This window comes from Gossypium hirsutum, chromosome D08 (assembly GCF_007990345.1).
Source record: "Gossypium hirsutum isolate 1008001.06 chromosome D08, Gossypium_hirsutum_v2.1, whole genome shotgun sequence".
In the NCBI taxonomy this organism is placed as follows: domain Eukaryota; kingdom Viridiplantae; phylum Streptophyta; class Magnoliopsida; order Malvales; family Malvaceae; genus Gossypium; species Gossypium hirsutum.
The window spans coordinates 53941682-53960701 of NC_053444.1; the positions used below are offsets into that span (position 1 = coordinate 53941682).

Below are 19020 nucleotides of genomic sequence, written 5' to 3' on the forward strand. Positions count from 1 at the left end.
AATTCCCACCTAAATGACTTCCTAGGGTTGTCAAACCTAGGGTTTAAGTTCTCCCTCTCCCAAACAGCTGATCCGCTAAGAAATTCTATCCTTCAATCAATTAATAAGATTAGAGCAGTTGAAATATGCGAGATATGTATAAAGCATAAATTGATTCTAATCTTTATACAGACATTCAATTAAACAATGTTCAAGAAAGAGATATAAAGAATAGAATAAAGTAAAAGAGATGCTTATGGATTTATCGATGAAAGCATGGCTCCAGAACAATCTCCACTCGTGAGAGTCTCACTTCGAAATAGGACCTTCTAATTACAACATAAAATACCCTAAATAGAACTAAGAATAAAATAAAAGCCCTAAATATATTTTATGTATCCCTAAAAATTGTGTGTTTAAACTTATTACAATGGCCTTTATATTGGCTAAACTCGGAATATTAAAGTGCCTAAAATATTCTTGAAGTCCTTAAAGTTAAACTAGGATAGATACTCCTAATTTCCCTAAAAAACGTAATTAAAACGTGCAGGAGTTTTTGGGTTGCACAAGGGCTTGGTTACAACACCGGCCTACGTTTTCGCAACCAACTACAGGGGTATGTCGCAACATAAGATGGCCGTGTCGCGACATCAAGGGTAGTTTCGCTCCAGAACTTGTTTTTGGCTTCTGTCTTCGATGTTGAGACATCAGTGTCTTGGTGTCGCAACATAGGCATCAATTTTGGCCCAAATAATCATCTTTAGCTCCCTACTTGACCTACAAGATCATTTAACCTAATTTAGATATATAAAATATAATAAAAACTACTAGAAAACATAAATCACTACTTTAAGTATGAAAACCTAAATATATACTAAAATGCTTTGATTTAACTATTAAACAAGGTAAAGTTATGTGTAAAAAGGATGTAAATAATAGTGTAATTCGTGGCAGATCACTCTCACACACTTAACTTGTTGCTTGTCCTTAAGCAACTAAAACACATATATTGGAACAAGAGAAAATAAAAAAAATTAAAAAATCTAATACGAAAATGAATTAATTTCTTTCTTTAAACAAGCTAAAATTAGTGAAGATGGATGTAAATAAGAACCTCACACCTGAACTCCTCCACACTTAACTTTTTGCTTGTCCTCAAGCAAACCAAGTCTAGACACATAGCATGCAATAAGAAGGTGTCCCTTGGATTTTACTACTACTATAAACATGGTTGTCAAATATTAAATGTATAACAATTCTTATCGCACATGTAAATTAATCTTGAAAATTTTTAAAGTAAATTAGGATTAGATTACGAAGTTTCATTACTAAGAAATTAGAAATAATTTCCATGACCAAATGTTTAACAATATCACCATTAACATAATCAAGCAAATATGTAGTAGACACAATCATGTGAATCAAAAACATTCATTAAATAAAATTGTTAGCAATTCTGGAAGATTATGCATAGAGAATGCTTAAGTCACTTTGGTCTTTTAGGCTTGTAACGTTCTGAGGCTTAGGACAGTATGAGTTCAAAGAAAAATATGGCTCAAAATGGTTCAAACACTAGAAATAATTAAGCATGGGACTCTTCCCCCTTAATGTCTCATCCAAGCTCACCGCCTTTTGTCTACCTCTCTCACCTACCTTATCTCTCCATGTAGAAAGATACAATGTAATACTAGCAACTATTGTCAGCTTAACGAGTTTTGGTGCACTGATGACTATGTTTTCTCACTTTTGTGACTTTTTGTTTTGTCACTTGACTTTTTACTATTTTCTTATTCAAAGTGCTTTTGTTCGATACTTTTTCCACTTATTTTTACTTTCGACTTTTTCTAGATTTTTTTCTTTTTCTCATATTTTTGCTCGACCTATAATCATTGTATCACTTTGTTTCTTTTTTTTTTGAAATAATCGTAATGTATCTACCTAAACCCTTAATATGTATGGCCTGACATCTATTTCGTAATGTATTGAAGGACCAAAGATAGGCAAAAGTTTAAGTTTTATGTGTGGCCTTTAGGTTTCAATTTTGTTGGTTCATCAAAAAGGAGTTATCATGCTCAAATAAAGAGACCAGAGATTCATAGCATTAAGGTATGGTCATTTGAGAACTTGCTATTTAAACAATGCCTTAGGTCATCCCTAATCATCCCACCATACACAATTTCTTTCATGCTTTGAATTAAATCGAATGAATAATAACCAATTCAAGCATTCATATCTTTTATGCAATTTAACTAAGTAACCTAACCAATTCCCCTTTAAAACAATCAAATTATCTCATATCAATCAAAAATTTCATGCTTGACAAATATCATTACATGCTTCATTATTTTCAACCTCTATTCACAGTGTTAATATAATCCAAGCACCATGCAACAAAACAATAATATATATTTTTTTGTAAATAAATAATAAACTAAAGCAAAGTAAACACATAAACAAAAACACACAAACTAATCATATGCACTTTCCCGCACACTTTAGAACATGCATTGCCCTTAACGTAAAATAATTAAAGTGCAAACAAGAAAACTTCCTTGAGTAGGTCGGTTCCTTGTTGTTATGATAATATTGGGACTTGTGTGCTCCAAACGGACGAAAAGGTACCTAAAAAAATATTACGACAAGAAATATGAAATATAATATAAAGAAAATAAAAAGAAAACGAAAAAGAAGAAGTGTCAATAATAGATGACAGAACGTCTACAAATATTTGGATGAACTCGGGACTTCAATGTTGCAAGGTGCCTTCTGTCTAGAATGTCGCAACATTAGGGTGCGATATCGCGATATCGATCCCAGTTTCTGACTTCTTAAAAAAAAATCAGTTCTACCACTCCATGATATCCACCTTACTGTGAAAAAAACTAAAACTAAATAATATTAATAAAAATAAAATAAATGAATAAAATAATAATAACTAACAAAATTTAAAGCAAGAAATAGAAGTTATTTAAAAATCGGGACGATTCGTGTCGCCACCATAGAAGCTGGTTCTCAACACTTTGATTCATCTTTTGTTCCTTTTTCGATACATATGAACTAGCCCCTTCGGCTGATTCTAATGATGTTGCCTTATTTTCGACCAACACGACATCCACATTACAAGTTATTTAGTACCGAATCTAAGCTAACCCCAAATTTTTTTCAGGGTATTATTGCCTTGAGCTTCCTCCAATCCATGTCGCGTAAAGTTTTGGTCACTCAAGCTTTGTTGCCCTTGTTGAATGAAAATGAGTCGAACTTATAGATCTCTTTAGCTGACACCTTCTCTGCTATGGCCAGAAAGTGTATTGGCTCTTCTACACTTTCATTCAGAATTAATTTAAGCTCTATGTTAGTGGTTACTTCTATTTTTACGTCAGTGGCTACATCTACTTTTATGGTTGTTTCTATGTTGATTGGATCGGAGACCGCTTCAGCCATATTCAATTCATCCCCATGATCTCCAGTTCCAAACTTTTGTTGACTATTATTGTCTAATTCAAGGTGGTTAACAATAAAACAAGGGTCCTTTGGATCAAGGTTGGGAACATCATGCACGACCTCTTCCGTTGGAGGTAGCGCCTCAAATATCTCTTGGAGTATTTTCCTAATTAGTTTTATCATGTCTGACATGTTTTATAATCTTTCAGAATTGGATGGCTCAGCAGCTTCACATGAAGGAGTCTTATGCAGATCACAAATAGATTCATCTCAATGTTTGGATATTTCATTGTCTTTGTTTTATGACTCATAAAGAGGTTTGTATAAGTACTCATTGTCCTCTCACCCATTAATCATCGCTCCATTGGTTCGTCGTAGCTTCGTTTGACCAACCTATTATGTAGTCCCATTCATCATCTCAATAGATCCTTTCATCATTAAACCACATGTAATCAAAATTTTCCATAATTAGATCGTATAGTCAAAAAGGTGAACAATAAATAAGTAAATAAAATTTGAAAAAGAAAATAATACAATTAATGAAAAAAATTAGTACACTATCTAGCTTGTTCGTCTTTTGACTAATTTTATTCACAAGTAATTGATTCAATAACAATTATCACCGTTACAATCCTCAGCAACAGCACCAACAACTTAACCACATTCGGACGTACTAACATCAAAAGTGTGAATACTGCAACTAAAGATATAGATTTGAGGTAGTGTGCGCTATCACACGAGTCATGTTGTAATATAGTTACAACATAGTAGATAAGTACTCCGAGGATCATACCCAAGAGATTGCAATTTGGGGAAGATTGTTATCAAACCAATGAGAAGAAATAATTACTAATCTACTTGAGTCACGAATTAGTAGTGTTAATATGGAATAAAGATGATAATAATATTAATAAACTAAATAAATTGAATTAAACCTAAATCTACTCCTAAGTTCATGCATCGACTTCTTCTATCCCTTGTTTCGACTACGCAAGTTCCTTTAGCCTAAATCCAATTGTTTTACCTAATTAATTATTGATATAGGGTTCTAATCAATCAACTAGTCGATACCTTAGCAGTATCTTCTAATACGTCCACTAGAAAACGAGTCAACAAGAACTACTTATCTTTCGACCTCACAGTCTAGACCAATTCGGGGTTACGGTGTTCACGGATGGACTATAACAATTTTGGGTTAATTCTCACCTAAATGACTTCCTAGGGTTTAAGTTCTCCTTCTCCCAAACAGCTAATCTGCTAAGAAACTCTATCCTTCAATCAATTAATAAGATTAGAACAATTGAAACATGTTAGATATGTATCAAGCATAAATTGATTCTAATCTTTACACAAAGATTTAATTAGACAATGTTCAAAAAAGAGATACAAAGAATAGAATAAAGGCAAAGAGATGTTCATGGATTTATCAACAAAAGTGTGGCTCCGAAACAATATCCACTCGTGAGAGTCTCACTTCAAAATAGGATATTGTGATTACAAGAACATAAAATACCCTAAGTAAAAACTAAGAATAAAATAAAAACCCTAAGTACATTTTTGTCTCCTTAAAAATTGTGTGTTTAAACTGATTACAATGGCCTTTATATAGGCTAAACTCGAAATATTAAAGTGCCTAAAATATTCTTGAAGTCCTTAGATTTCAACTAGGACAGATACTCCTAATTTCCCTAAAAAACATAATTAAAACGTGCTAGAGTTTTTGGGTTGCACAAGGGCTTAGTTGCAACACCGGCTTGCGGTGTTGCTGTGACACCCCAAGCCTGACCGGGACAGACCGACCCGAATTTGAAGCTTTACATTAGCCACCAAAGCGACTCTCTAGCTGACGACCACTCGACACTCACTCTAACCTTATAACACCTCATTTATGACTAATTAACTATCATTTATTAATGCGGAAGTAATTTGTGAATAATTTTTAAACATTTTCTAAGTATTTAAACCTATGGGTATTTTGGTCATTTTACGACATAAGGTTAAACTATCCCGATTTTATTTCTAAATAGTTACTGACCTTCTTTTAGTCAAATTATGCAAGCCCTAAAATTTTCAGCTTAATTCGAGTTCATTTACTATGTCTAACTCAAACTTTATTATTAGGGACTAAATCGTAACTTTTACAAACTTTTAGTACATTTTCCAAATTAAAAATTAAGAGTGTTTCTACCAAATATTAACATTTAGAAGTCTAACCCTAAAATATTACCAAGTTTCCCTATCATTAAAGGTTTCAATTAATCTAATCAAGTTTTACGACTAAATTATAAATTAAGCAAATTAGAATACTAGATTACAAAAATAAAAAATCAAACCCCTAAAAACCCACACGGCCGTGTCCCCAGTCTGCATGTCGTTTAAAACCTGATTTTACATATTTTACTTACCCATTAAACTTGAAATAGCTACAAGTAATTACCATAAACATCCACACATCTCCAATTTATTTTATTTACAACAAATATGCAACAATTAATCAAAATTTAACACTCAATTACATGCTTAGCAAACACCAAATAATTCATACAAGCTACATACATTATTTGCAAGCAATCCACTCTATGGTAAGCTTCAATTAAACATTGTTAGTATAAAATACATGCTTTATACACCGTGTTATGAACTACCTTACAAACACTCATCAACATACGATAAATCAAACATCAAATAGACATAAAATCATGTACTAAAGCAATTATAAAATCACCAAAATTGATGTCCAAAATTTAATGTCCAATGTCCATTACAAGTAAAATAACACTATTCCTAAAAGCATCACAATGCCCCTATATAGTCTCCAAAGTAAATTTCTTAAGCCACTATCGACCCTTATGCTCGGATCGCCCTTACACTCTCTTCTCGACTCCTTACGACCGAGAATTATCTACACGAAATGTGAGGGTGTGAGCTTAAAAAGCTTAGTGAATGATAGTAAAAACATCACATAATTTGCACCTAATCATGCATAAATCAAAGCAATTAAGCATTAAATTTTCAGTCACAACAAGTTAACATTTCACTATAACATCACATGCTATTTCAAGAATTAAGAATCAATTTTTCATTGGCATGTAAAATCATCTTTTAACACATAAATATTCAATTATATTGGCAAAATCAATCAATTATATTGGCATAATACATTCATGGAAATAAGTAAACGTGTGATCATACATTGGATAAATGAATCTCTGAACTCCCACAAATCAAATACAGTCCTCTGAATTGAGCAGGCCGAAGCCACACGCTCCCTTATAGCGCATCAAATAACTCAATGAATGGAGACTTAAGCTTAAGACTCCCTTATCTGCTCCAAACAAATCAGTCCATCAAGAGCCACATGCTTACAATATCACAAATAATGGTGAGTACTCACAAATCCTATGGTATGCCAACTATATCCAATGGATCCACCATGCAATGTTGCCAATATAATCATACATACATGGCAAAATTTGTTGTTTAGTCACTTAATTTAGGATGTTAAAATGCAAGTAAAAGCATGTTGCTAAGCAATTTTAACATCAATAAAATTAAACATAGCAAATATCATTTTCCCAATATTCATACATCAATAAAATATAATTTTAACATCAAATGTTCAATAAATCAGCAATTCATGCTCCAAATATCAATTTATTCCATAAAATTTAATCATTCTAAAAGCATAATACACAACTTACCAAACCAATTGTCATTTTGCTCTTTTATAAAATAAAACCTATTTTTGCAAATCCAACCATCCAATATGCAATTAAGTCATTAATAACACCAATTAAACCTTTAATTTAACACATAATCAGGCTAATTTACTAAATTGCCCTTAATATCACTCACCTCCACACTTAGCTCTTTAAGCAAAAAAAAGTTCAAATAAGCAAGTTTGAGCTTCAATTCTGATTTGCACATTCCTCCTCTTGATGTGAAGCTTTAATAGAGACAAAGTATCCATTAAAAACTAACAATAGCAACAAGAAACACAAAATTTGATGAAGTATACGAATCTAAATCATTGCTCTAAACTACCTTACTGATTTGCACAACTAAGCCGAAATATGGAATTCCTCCACTAAACTCCCTTACTCAAACCACTTCCAATCTTCATTCCTAGTCCAATAACATGTATTCTAAGTGTTAATTTCATTTAATCCGTTTCATAATTTTCTGAAAAAATCATCCATGTTTTTTATCAAATTCGAATTTCTCAAAATTGATCCATAAAACATGTTTGATCTTTTGGTTTAAAATTAAAAACCTCTTATTAGACCTATTTTGAGCTTAGACATCCATTAATATTTGGATTCCAACTCAAAATTAAAGATCCATCATTGTTGATCCTCAAGTTCATGAAAGAAGAAATTAAAGTTGAAAATCCATTATAATCACTTTAATTAACAAATAATGATTGAAATCAACTTAAAAACAAGTTTAGAGACGAGGATTACCTTCAATTGAACTCAAATAATTGATTTGGAAGTTTGAATAAAAAAGATTGAAGAAATTCAGATGACTTTTTGCCCAACGTTGAAAATTATTTCAAGAGATTTTAGAGAGAATTTTGGGAGAGAGAATGTTTAGATCTATTCTCTGATATTTGGTTTATGAAAAAAAGCAAAAAAACACGAGAGAAAAAGCTCTGAATTCAGGTGAAAAGTGAGGTAGTTGCAGAGTTTTTAAAATTGAAACCCCCACCTGATTTTCAAATTTTAGGGAATTTGCGATCAGGCCACTCCTCTTTTTCCCTTGTTTTACAATTTGCTCATTTCCCTCTAAAATTTTGAAAATATGGTTTATTTTCTATAAAACCTCTTACACATTTCCCTTGTTTTTCAAATTAGTCCCATTTAATTAATATTTTAAATCACCCAATTAAACCCCCATTTTAAATTATTTTTAAATTCTAATTTAACCCAAAATATTTATTTACCCAAAAATCATTTAAAACTATAAAATTAATTTTTAAAAAATATTTTTTATTTTTCAAAATATTTTTAACCGATTTTTAGATGAAATTAAGCTAACTAATTAAGAATATAAATTGCTAATTAACCCGATTAATTCCCAATTTTCACTCGGAACCCAGTAAACTTACCCAAAACTACTGGACCTATTTTCGAGGCCTTACAGTTGCAACCAAACATAGGGGGTATGTGGCGACCTAGGAGGGTTGTGTTGCAACATTGAGGGCAGTTTCACTCGAAAACTTGTTTTTGGCTTCTGTCTTCGATGTTGAGTGTCTTGGTGTCGTGATATAGGCATCAGTTTTGGCCCGAGTAAGTATCTTTAGCTCCCAACTTGACCTACAAGATCATGTAACCTTATTTAGATTTATACAGTGCAATAAAAACCATTAGAAAGCATAAATTACTACTTTAAGTTTGAAAACCTAAATATATACTAAGATGTTTTGATTTAACTATTAAACAAGCTAAAGTTATGTGTAAAAAGAATGTAAATGTAACACCCCCTACCCATATCTGTTGTCGGAATAGGGCACGAGGCATTACCGGAGTTTACTGAACATTTTCAATAATTCTGAATCATTTATTATTCATATTCTGAAAATAATCATAACATCCCTCTATTGGGCTCTCGAAGCCCAAAACATTTATTAGGAATCTACTGGGATTAAATCGAAATCATAGGGAATTTTTCGCAGAATCATAAATATATATATAGATTTTAAAAAAATTTATTTCCGAATTAGGTGCAGGGTTCATACGGGCATATCACATAACAAATATTTTCATAAGAAATTGCATAATTGAAACCTTTCCACTCTTTCATAAGCTCAATTATATTTTCATCTAAGCACTTACCATTCCAATGTACCTTATAATTAAACATATTACCATTCAACAGTAATTTGGCACTTGCCAAACTTCAAGTAACAACATTGGTTAGCGTACTTTAATATTGACAAACTTATTTTCTCACCATGTCTCACTTAAATTTATTACTCGTCTTAATGTACATAATTTTCCTTGTATCAATGTATCACAGATAGTCTCATATTTACATGTCATGATACATATCATTTTCTTGTTGTTTCTTCTTAAATATAAATTATTCAATTCATTATGACAATATTTCATGTACCATAATTTTTTTATAAGTTCAATGTATATTTATTCCAGTAGCAGTTCATAATCTTGAATATGCATAATTATCAGGCAAGTTTCACATACATATATTTTCCATGTCATATTTTAGTATATCAAATAAATATCATTTCTATGTATTTCAAGTTTAATTTCATGATTTTTTGTACTTAGCATTTTCTATTTTTATCTCGTTGAATTTCTCAGAATTTCGATGGATTTTCAAGGGTACACTTTAGTGTACAAATTCGGGTCTGTCAATTCATATTCATGTGCGCACATTTTTCAATTCAGAGAGCAGACTCCCGCGAACCTCATTTCTTACAGCGGGATTACCAGTCTAGGCTAAATCCCCTGTAATATAAACTCATAGAGTATTGTCGGGATTATCAGTCCAGGCTAAATCCCCTGCAACGACAATTACTCTAATGAGTTTAGATCTGAATTACCAGTCCAAGCTAAATTTAGACCCTAATTCGGATTACCCGTCCGAGCTAAATCCATTTTCCACATATTCTTCGGGTGGGCTATATCAAGATCACCCGTCTGGGCTAGATCCTTTTTACCGTCAATTCCTTTTCAGAGATCCATCGAATTTTCCTTCCATTCAACCGGGATTTTTTTTCTTTTTATCAAATATATCAATGTTTCATCAATAACATACATTTCAAGCATCAAAGAATATAATTCAAGTTACACGAACTTATCGGGCTAAATTGCAGAAATATCAAAATTCAAGGACATTTTGGTAATTTTCCATTTTTCTCGAATTTCCACCCAAATCTTGATCTGAATTAATATTTCATTAAATTTATTAATTTAAATTATAAAACAATTCATTTCATGCAATTTGGTCATTTTTGACAATTTTACAAAATTACCCTTAAAATTTTACTTTTATCCAATTTAGTCCCTGAACCTAAAACATGTAAATTAGCTATTTTAAAATAAACTCATATTAGCTGAATATTCACATATATTATTTTTCCTCCTCCTCCACTCCATTCCACATCCTTGACATATATATTACCACTATTTACTTATTTACTCATAACAAGCTCTTCACTTGTGTTATAGTCACTAAATTAATTATATCATAAGCTACAGAACTCCGAATTGAGATCTGCAAATTTTCTATGAAAATAGACTCACATATCTTCTTACCATAAAATTTTCATAATTTTTGGTTTAGCCAATAAGTACTGTTTATTCTTTAAAGTCATCATTGTTCTGTTGTTTGACAGTTTTGACCCTTCTTCACTAAAAATTAATTATCTCCTTGTACAAGATTCAGATGATGTTCTCGTGTGTTCCTTTTTAAAATAGACTTATTAAGGATTCTAATCATATAAATTATAACTCATAATAATTTTTTTACAATTTTTAATGGTTCTCCAAATTCAGAACAGGGGAACCCGAATTCATTCTGACCTTGTCTCACAAAATTTATTATATCTCATAATTTACAATTCCATTGATTACACCGTTTCTTCTATGAGAAACTAGACTCAATAATATTTAATTTCATATTTTTTTGTTCATCCTCTAATTCAATTTCCATGATTTATGGTGATTTTTCAAAGTTAACCTACTGTTTCTGTCCAAAATTGTTTTAGTGCAAAATGTTGATTACTAAATTTATAACACCCTTATTCCCTTTCTATATAGTATTTCCCATCTCTTTCTCCTATTTTTCTTCACTAACATATCAAGAACATAGAACCTTATATAATAAAACCCTACATTAACATCAATTTCATACTTTTTCAATAATATCAAACTCAAAAATATATTGAAATCTTGATGTTCTTACCTTGCTCTATTGATTTCAGTCTTTTACTTGATTTTCTCTCTCCTCCAGCCTCTATTTCTTGAATCTAACTTGATATTCTAGCTCCCCATAGTCTCCTTATCAATTTTCTCTCTTGGTGGCTATGGAAATTTCTTTGAATTCTAAGTGAAAATGGTGAATTTTTGGTGTGAGGACCAAATTGTAAAGAAAGCAAAATTTCTTTCTTTCTCTCTTCTTCTCACGTTGATGCATGGAAAAATGATGGAATGATCGCTTCCATCTTTCTTTCCACATATATATATATGTACACTAAATAAAATAATAAAATATCATTAAGAAAAAAAAATCAAATCAAAATATAATAAACTAATATTTATTTATTTAATCTAAAATGTCTCCAACATCATCATTATTTTCTAGATTTCTCTCTCTTTTAATTGACCATTTTGACCTTTAGATCTTCTAAAATTCCATCCTTGAGTTATCACTTAATTTGGTAAAATTGTAATTTGGTCCCTCATAATTATTCATCATTCAATTTGGTCTCAATTCATCCATTTTCCTTAGGTTCTAGATTATTCCACCCTTAAAATATTTACACTATTGATCTTTCAACTTTTTCATATTTACATTTTAACCCTTCAAATTTTGAGTATTTACTATTGGGTAACAAAACTTTTCTCACTTTTACAATTAAATCCTTTCTTGAATTAATATGTCATAATATACTTCCCAATGTTGTCATATCTCAAAATTCTCCTTTTTGTCACTTTATTTTCTTACTATATCAAAAATAATATCTTACTGTAAAAATTTTCAGGGTATTATAGTAAATAATAGTGTAATTCGTGGCAGATCACTACATGACCATAACTTTCCACTTTAAAAGCATAACCAAAATGACCATAACCATATAAGTTTAAACATTTACAAGCCAAACCAAACCATATATACAAGTAGATACAAACAAGACCAAACCACACCATATTCACAAGCTAGTCTAAAGCATCTATTACATGCCATTTATAGCATTGTACCAAGGTAACCAAAAACTACCAAAATGATGGAAGGATAGTGTGGTTGTGCTCCGATGAGATTCCAACCGATCGAGCTTTCGATGATCTACAAAACAAAGAAAATAACTATATAAGCAACTAATGCTTAGTAAGCTCGTATAACAGAAACTTAAACTTACCGAATATATATACATGATTAAACCATTCAAGCATTATTCATTTCAAAATGTATACATTTCTTTCCTATTCACACCACTTCACAAAGTTAGTAAATGTATTAAATATCATACCAAATCAATTGAAAATGAAACATGTCATAATAAGGAGTTTTACTTTTATTCAATTTAGTCCATGAGCCCAAAACATGCAAATTAACCATTTTTACCCAGAATTGAGCTTAGTTGAATGTTCATGGTATCCAACACAGCCCATTTATGAAAAAATTTCACATTAAATTCTTGTAATTTTATTAATTTAACAAATTAGTCCCTAATCAAAAAAATTCATCAAAATCACTTAACAAAATACTTTTAAATACAAATCAACATTCCAAATTCATCATCTAACATAAAAAATCACAAGATTCATCAATGGCAACATTAAAAATCTTTAACATTTTCAAAATCGAAGGTACGAGCTAGCTGGACCAAGTTGCAACGATCTCAAAAACATAAAAATTATAAGAAACTGATAGTTTCGGGGCTTACATAAAAGGAATTTGACTAGCTGAAATTTTCCAGCATCCATGGCTTCTTTTTTTTGAAATTTCGATTGAGGAAGAAAAATAAAGATGAAAGCTTTATGTTTTCTTTATTTATTCATTTAATACCTAATTTACTTTATTAACCTTTATAATATTTAAAAATTACAACATTGCCAAACCACTATCATCCACTAATACATTAATGGTCTAATTACCATATAAGGACATCCACTTTAAAGTTCTATAGCTATTTAATGCCTTTAGCTTATAGAACACAACTTTTTCACTTTACATGATTTAGTCCTTTTTGCTTAATTAACTATCGAAACAATAAAATTTTCCAACAAAACTTTAATACCACCTTAATTACACTCAACAAAAAATTGATAAAAATATTTACGGCTCGGTTTATAGAAACAAGGTCCCGATACCTCATTTTTTAAAACCACTTGAATTTGGTGGCCCCAAAACCACTATTTTTGACACCATTGAAAATCGGGTGTTATAGACATTCTTAGCCCGTGTCGCAACATGGAAGGCAGTTTCTCACTTTCTCTATTCTGCTCTCTATGTTGCAACATTGGATCTCCCATGTGGTGACATAGCGTCCAGTATTAGCTTGAAATACCTTCTAATGGTCTCCTACACATCACGAAGTACATTAGCTCTCTCTTAGGCCTCGTTTGGCCCTTAAGGTCAATAAAAGACTCGATGTGCACATTTTATTGAATGTAAGTAAAACTAAAGAAACTTAACTAAAGCATAACGAAAGTGTTTGTATTTAAGCTCCTTAAATGTGAAAACTAGTTTAATCTACTACACCGAATTATAGTAGATCAAACTCTCCCACACTTAAGTCATTACTTGTCTTCAATCAACATAAACAAAAATGACAAATAAAAATTATGACCCTTGAGCAAGTATGATACAAGCAATGATTTCAAAGCATATGACTTAGGCATTTCATGCTTATTAACAATTTCAACGTGATGAGTAGTTGACTTACCACTTTTGATTACAAACATCTAAGTTCAATATGTTACAAAATATACAAGTATTAAGGTTCTCACCTATAAGAATCCATCAACAAATCATACAAGTACATTAATTATCCAAGCAGAATACAAATAGTCATTTATGCATATGTTTAGTATGATGTTCACTCATGTATGAGGATACTTAGGTCACATAGGGTTTTTCGGCTTGTAACGTTCTGAGGCTTAGGATAGGTATGGAATTCAAAAACAGTAAGCATCAAAAGGTTACAAACACGAAAATAGTTTGGCACATTGTATTAATCATTATTCTTCCCCCCTTAGTGACCCTTACCTACTCACCGCCTTATTTCTCATTCTCTCACAATCCTTGTCTCTCCATGTATAGGAATTCATAACATGACATAATAACTATGGCTAGCCCTACGAGTTTTTGTGCACTAATGAATGAGTTTTTCTTTCTTTTGTGACTTTTATCTTTTTTAATACATCTCACTCATAAATGTTTTTTTACCGGTTAAAGATTTTTTCTACTCGCACTAATTCCCTTTTTGGGTTTTTTTTTTGTTTCGCACATTAAGCTAACTTATAGTTCCTATATCACACCAATCTTTCCTATTTCACTCTAATTTTACAAACTCCATTATAATGTATCTACTTAACCCTAAATATGTATGGCTAGACATATATAATCGTGCAGTATAGGACCAAAGAAAAATGGTATATACAAATTAACATTTTTATATTTGGGGTTTGTAATATGGTTCATCAAGAAGTGTCAACAATGCTCAAAATTGGTACTAAAGATAGAGTAAAATAGGATAGCTTTTTGACTCTAGATGTGTTTCAAACAATGTCTTAGGTTATCCCTAAAGATCTCATTATGCACAAATTTAATCAACCAAACAAACACAAATTCAACCATTTATCATTCATACTACCATGCTCGTTTCCTTGTATTTTCTATATCACTTGGTACAAATGATAGCTTAATACCTATTTACCGCGTAACATATAGAACTTTAGTAGTCTAATAATAAAAATTTTAAAATCTTCTATTGTCATGTCAACTTATTCATAAACATAAGCAACCTGTGTACATGCTTCTAACCAATCACTTGTATTTTCTACAAGCTTACCAAAAGACAATGAAAAATCAACAAAAATTAAGAATTTAAAAACAACCTATGTTACCCTCCACACTTTAGTTAACACATTATCCTCAATGTGTAGCCTATCAAAAGATAAGGAAAGAAGCTACCTGATTGATCGTGGCTGCTCTAATTCCTATTGGTAGGTGCTTCCTTCTTTGATCGTGTAAAGCTTGAATTATTTGTGTCTTCTTCGTGTTAGGTTCCTACATAGAAAAGTTAAATAAAATGCAACAAAACTAAAAATCTACTTATTAATCCTACTCCTACAAAGTTTAAATCATCCACAAATTAATACAAGTCTTTGTAAAATTAAAGTAATTCAATCGTCTTCCTCATCCATCTCCTCATTTTCATCCTCCTCCTCATCTTCTCCTTCTTATCCGCTTTCATGTGCTTCTTCTCCTTGTTCTATACTCGTCGGCCCGAACAGGTTAGGTGTATAATTGGGGACCCGGATGTTGTTTTGCCTTATGAATTTTTAGAAAATTGGTCTCGATTCCTGCATCCACTGAATCATCAAATCTATTTTTGGGTTACTACTCTCACCAACATCTTGTTGAGCTCATACCAACCTTTGTGACAACGTGGGTGTAGCTGTCATTTCTTGATGTCGCTTGTTCTCATCTTTCATTTGTTTGACCCTCAGCTCGATGTATTGTTGCAACAAGGTATCACCAATAATACTTTGAGATGGTTTCAACGACTGCCAAGTTGGTGTCATATGTACATCCATCTTTTTGCATAAAGTCGTCATGAGATGGGGAAAGAATACTCCTACCTTTTAGCTACTAATGCTTCTTCTCATGTTCTGATGAATCCATTTACCAACACATACATGTTTTTTTCTGTAGAATAGCATAGAGTAAAACTGCTCTAAAGGCATTAACATTAGAAATATTTAAAGCATGTGTAATTCGTGTGCAACCAAATTGAATCCACATCTTAGCCTTAGGAAATATAATAGCTTGATGAAAAGATACTAGGATATGGGTACCTGCCTGGTGCTTCTATTCACTCCTTCCTTCAGTTAAAAATTTTATAATACTATCCATATCTATGCTCTAAATCTCATAATATGGAGATTTATAGAAATTGCAAATTATTTGAGGGGTTACCCGTACCTCTTTCCCTCGCACAAGTATTGTATCCCATATATGACCTTCAGTATTTCTAGACTCGTGGTCCCATAAAGATGCTTAGAATTTTTTTACTACGGGGACCACAATATTATACTTTGGGATCATCCAAAAATATTCCCATCGATGATACCTTACCAAAAGCTATATTTATTTACACAAGATCATTGATGGATCAAATCCCCTTTCTTGAATGAATGTTTTTTCCTTGAAGTTCATTAAAATACTTTTCAACATTCGAATTTGGAAAATTAGAGGGAGTTTCAACCATCGATGGCTTTATTTCCATAGTTTGCCTAACTTTCCTAGGAGGCATTGTATTTCAAACTAAATAATAAATTCAATGAGATAGTAAAAAAAGTTTTAGTTTAGGAACCCATAACCTTGTATGTATAGTTGAGATTTGTTCGAATTCTTTGCTTGCTCGTGATGTCCCCGTTCCTTGTTACACCAAGTTTGTCAAAGGGAATTTGAGAAATCGAGGTTTAGGGTTTAAGGGATATTGATAGATTTGAGAGAGTTTGAGGAAGTAAAGGTTAATAGGTGTTTTAATTAGTAGTAGAAATTGTTTTGGGTTATAAAATAGGGTTTTAAGGGTTAAAAATTGAGTAAAATTAGTGTTTAAGTCGTCGAGTTGTGCAGTGAATTAGGTCAATCTTGCAAAAATTTACAGCGATGTCGCGACACAAGGATTCCATGTTGCGACATCCCTAGTAGACTACCGACATCGTGACATAGGTGTTCTATATCAGGACACATCCATCAGTTTGGAGATTCGCAGGGACTGTCTATTATGTCGTGACTCTCTAGTGCAATGTCGCGACAATGACTCTAGTTCGATCCAAAATTCCACCTCAAGGATGTTTCGGTCTAACACTTGAACATACATCAAATAAAATTTAGAATTTAAATTATGGAGTTAGTTAAATATACAATAATTTACAAAAAAATCATGTAGCAATTCACATATTTTAAATATACAATAATTTACAAAAAATCATGTAGAATTTTAATTATGGGGTTAGTTAAATATACAATAATTTACAAAAAATCATGTAGTCGACAATACTGGCTCCTAAATCGCATAAAGCTCTATTAAAATGAATGTTCCCTATTTCTATAGGAATAGTGAAACTTTCTGAGTCTTTCAACTTCCAAGGTACTTTTCTTGAAATAATCACACTACAGGAAGCACTGAAATTATCTTATTCTCCTACCTTGATTTTCTTATGCCTTGCCATCATCACCTTTAAAATTTTGGCATATTTGGGAACGTTCTTAATTAGCTCGATTAAAGGTAGGTTAACATTTAAAGTTTTAAATAGATTCAAAAAACTTACAAATTCATCCCCGTCCCTCTTCTTTCTTTCTTCTAATCTTGTTGGAAATGGGACTTTTGTGATTTCAACATCTTTAGATGTCTCTTTTCCTGTCTCAACCGTTTGTGTTTTCTCTTCTTCTAATTCAAGTCCATCTTCTACTTCCATAGAATTGTCTTGAGGTTCATTAGTATTATCCATAGTTACCTCCAGGGTAGGTATTTCTAGGCTACTTAGTACTTTTCCTAATTGGAGTGTTATAGCTTTCATATGTTGTTTTCCTTCTCTCCGTGGATTATCTTCCGTGTTACTGGGAATGCCTGAGGTAATTTGTCTTTTGATATCACCCATCATGCTTATCAATTGGCTCATTTGATCCTCAAGCTTAATCAATAATCTTGTTGAGTTAATGTACTCAGACCGCGCCTACTTAATGTTTGTTCTCATTAACTGCATCTCCCCCTTAATTCTATCTAAACGTTGACCACATATAGTATGGTCAATCGGGTTGGTTTTGTCTTGGGGTTTCTGCAAATAAGGAGGTTTGTAATTAGTAATTTTTAACTTAATTTAAATTCTTACCTCCTCATTGGTTTCCTTCCCATCTCAAGTTCGGGTGATCACTCTAGCCAGGATTATATGTATTCGAATAAGGGTTTCCACCTCTATTCCCAATGTAATTCACATCCTTGGTAGGATTGTTGATATAATGGAAGAGTGGCTTGTCTCATTCATACATAGACGATGCATAAGCAAATTCGATATGGTTTAATTTGTCCATTATTTACGAATACTTATCATCCTCTTGAATTGCTTTGACCGTAGCAATTTTCTGGCAATATGTGAAACGTTTAATTCGCCACTAATAGGAGTTTAATGCCATATTTTCAATAATTTCGTGCACATCCTCGTACGTCTTGTTCATAAGAGCTCCTCCTGCTGTTCTGTCTAGTCCAGATCGTGCGTTTGCATCCAACATATTGTCAAATACCTGCAGTCACATCCACTCGAGAAATCTGTGATGTGGACATTTTTTAATCAACATTTTGAAGTGTTCCCACGTTTCATAGAAACCTTATCATTCTATCTGCCTAAAGACATCAATCTTTCTTCTTAGTTGAACTGCTTTGCTAAATGGGAAGAACTTTTATAAGAACTTTCTAGCAAGTTCATCCCATGTTGTGATAGATCCTGGTGCTTGCAAGGCTAACCAGGAAAAAACGTTATCAATCAAAGAAAAGGGGAACAATTGAAGATGAATAGCATCATTAGTGACCCCGTTATACTCAAAAGTTTCACAGAGTTAGAGAAACCATTTCAAATGTTGATTAAGGTCCTCTGTCATAATGCCCCTGAACTACAGATT

The 19020-nt window shown here is 31.9% G+C and overlaps 1 non-coding gene across 1 annotated transcript; it reads left to right on the forward strand.

The window, feature by feature from the left end:
- The first annotated feature begins 18667 nt into the window (after positions 1-18667).
- LOC121220564 (small nucleolar RNA R71) lies at positions 18668-18774 on the forward strand. The gene has a single exon (XR_005917781.1). It is a non-coding gene; the product is annotated as a small nucleolar RNA R71 (small nucleolar RNA).
- Positions 18775-19020: the final 246 nt, after the last annotated feature.